Below are 3,604 nucleotides of genomic sequence, written 5' to 3' on the forward strand. Positions count from 1 at the left end.
GTGACTTAGGGCGGGGTTTGTGACATCGTCGATAGTCCTCCCTGCTCGCCCCCAGTGGCCCCCCAAAGTCTTTAGTGTCACACTCCTGATGGAAACACAAAAACTCTAGAGACCACATTAACTTAAAACACTGGTGACACACTGGTGTGGGGTAAATCTCAAATGGAAACTCTCCACAAATAGATTGATGATTAGATAGAATGCTCTCTGTATTGCCCCCATACTGTGCCTTCCTTATTTTCACTCTATTCCTGCCTGTTTGACAACAAGATGGGCCCGATAGAGATTCCAGCTTCGCTTCAAGTCCTTAGGAAACTAAAGTATTTCGTTTTTTTATGTATTATTTCTTACATTGTTAGCCCAGAAATCTGTAAGCATTTCGCTACACTCGCAATAGCATCTGCTAACCATGTGTATGTGACCAATAAAATTTGATTTGATTTGATTTCTTTCTACACTGTAGCTGGCAAAAAAAGGCTCCTTGTGAAGTCAAGAATTACTGATTATGCACAGAATAATACGATTGAATTGTCAAATTAATATAATAGCTAAATTTGAACATTTACATGCTTTGCAAGAATAATTATTTCCCTAATAATCTTTACATGACACATCTGATATCAAGCTAAGTGATGGAATTTTGATAAATACACAAAACCGCAAATTAAAATAAACGTTCTACCACAGCGACCATGTTATTTTTGGGAAACATATTTGATTCTGAGTTCGGACACAGAATTTATAACTGAAAACTATTTATAGATACTTAAAAACGTTGAACTCGCTTCACTTGTGCATAAGGATAGAGGAAGGCTCGCCCTGCTGGTGCTGGCATATGCGCAGATCAAATACGCCACTGCAGTTGATGTAACCTACATCGACTGACGTAGCCTTGCAAGCCAATTGCAGAATGTAACGACTACACTTAAGCAAATGGTACAATCTGGCTAGGTTGATATCAAGATTTTAATTTGGTAACCTCGAACAGTGTGACATGTAATAATCCTAAAAGACTGAAACCAACATACAGGGTGGGAAGGCCTTTAATTAGCAGTGAAGGACCCCACGTAGGTGTCCATCTGTCTGCCTGTTCCTGAGGGCAGATGTCCCTCGCACTATGCCCTATCACAGTCTTTCTGGGGTTTCCTCCTCTAACGCAGATCCTCTTTTAATTAAAACGTTGTACTAACTGGGCTGAGCGTGTTACACACTATCATCCTGTAGGGAAGCAGGCCTATCCCAGAACCCTCCTATAGAGGATGTTCAGGGTCTGCTAGGATGGAGACATGATAGGATCAGACATGACACAACTGTCTCTCGCTAGGGTGGAGCAAAGACTGTCCTGCTACACCTGCCCAACCCTCACTGGCCAGCCAACTACACTACAGCAACAAAAGAGACTGGAGCAAGCCAAGAGGCTCAACCCAAATGAGCACAGGTCACAAGTGCTACTTCACAGGCGATACTATTGTAGAGGACCGCCAATAGGACTCACAGAGAGAAGCTCTCAAAGATAAATCCAATATGATGGATGATTTTTGTAAAGCTTGTCAGCACGGGGGGACAGACGACTGAGGCGTCACTGCCATGTTCTATGATAGCCAAATCCTTTACGGCATAATCAAATCAAATCAAATTGTATTTGTCAGATGTGCAGAAAACAACAGGTGTAGACCTTACAGTGAAATTGTCACGCCCTGATCGTAGAGATCCTTTTTAGGTCTCTTTTTGAGTTTGGGTGGGCACTCTATGTATGGTGTTCTATGTTGTCCTTGTTGTGTATTTCTATGTGTTTGGCCTGGAATGGTTCTCAATCAGAGGCAGCTGTCTATCGTTGTCTCTGATTGAGAATCATACTTAGGTAGCCTATTCCCACCTGTGTTGATGGGTGATTGTTTCTGTTTAGTGTTTGTTTCACCTTTCAGGACTGTTCGTTTGTCGTGTTTGTTGTTTTGTCAAGTGTTGCGTATTTTATTAAATAATATGAACACTTACCACGCTGCACCTTGGTCCTCCTCTCCTTCAGCCCGCGCCGATCGTTACAGAAATGCTTATGTATAATGCTTATGTTTTTGATTTGCTGTTTTTGATTTTGTTATACTCTTGTGAATTCTATGGTTTTTACTAGATTACTTGTAGTTTTTCATGTTGTTTGTCTGTAATTTTTGTAATGAATTGGTGCTGCCTATCTTGGCCAGGACGCTCTTGAAAAGAGATTTTAAATCTCAATGAGCCCTTCCTGGTTAAATAAAGGCTAAATAAAAAAATAAAAAATAAGCCCTTAACCAACAATGCAGTTTTAAGAAAAATAAGTGTTAAGTAAAAAATAGATAAATAAAAAATTATTAGAGAGCAGCTGTAAAATAATAGTAGCACGGCTATATACAGGGGGTACTGGTACAGAGTCAATGTGGAGGGGCACAGGTTAGTCAAGGTAAGTGAGGTACACTACCATTCAAAAGTTTGGGGTCACTTAGAAATGTCCTTGTTTTTGAAAGAAAATAAAAAAAATTGTCCACTAAAATAACATAACATTTATAAGAAACACAGTGTAGACATTGTTAATGTTGTCAATTACTATTTTCGCTGTAAACGGCAGATTTGTATGGAATATCTACATAGGCGTACAGAGGCCCATTATCAGCAACCATTACTCCTGTGTTCCAATAGCACCTTGTGTTAGCTAATCCAAGTTGATCATTTTAAAAGGCTAATTGATCATTAGAAAACCCTTTTGCAATTATGTTAGCACAGCTGAAAACTGTTGTCCTGATTAAAGAAGCAATAAAACTGGCCTTCTTTAGACTAGTTGAGTATCTGGAGCATCAGCATTTGTGGGTTAATTACAGGCTCAAAATGGCCAGAAACAAAGACCTTTCTTCTGAAACTCTCAGACTGGCCTATAAAAATAAACGATTAAGATGGGCAAAAGAACATAGACACTGGACAGAGGAAGATTGGAAAAACTGTAATGGACAGACGAATCTAAGTTCTGAACGATATCAAACTTTTGAACGATAGTGTACATGTAGGTAGAGTTAAAGTAACTATGCATAGATAATTATCAGAGAATAGCAGCAGCGTAAAAGGGGGGACAATGCAAATAGTCTGGGCAGCCATTTGATTAGCTGTTCAGGAGTCTTATGGCTTGGGGGTAGAAGCTGTTAAGAAGCCTTTTGGACCTAGACTTGGCGCTCTGGTACCGTTTGCCGTGCGGAAGCAGAGAGAACAGTCTATGACTAGGGTGGCTGGAGTGTCTGGCAATTTTTAGGGCCTTCCTCTGACACCGCCTGGTATAGAGGTCCTGGATGGCAGGAAGCTTGGCCCCAGTGATGTACTGGTCCGTACGCAGTACCCTCTGTAATGCCTTGCGGTCGGAGGCCGAGCTGTTGCCATACCAGGCAGGATGTTCTCGATGGTGCAGCCGTATAACTTTTTGAGGATCTGAGGACCAATGCCAAATATTTTCAGTCTACTGATGGGGAATAGGCTTTGTCGTGCCCTCTTCACAACTGTCTTGGTGTGTTTGGACCATAATAGTTTGTTGGTGAACACCAAGGAACTTGAAGCTCTCGACCTGCTCCACTACAGCCCGACGATGAGA

The sequence above is a fragment of the Salvelinus alpinus genome, chromosome 25 (genome assembly GCF_045679555.1).
Source record: "Salvelinus alpinus chromosome 25, SLU_Salpinus.1, whole genome shotgun sequence".
Taxonomy (NCBI): Eukaryota; Metazoa; Chordata; class Actinopteri; order Salmoniformes; family Salmonidae; genus Salvelinus; species Salvelinus alpinus.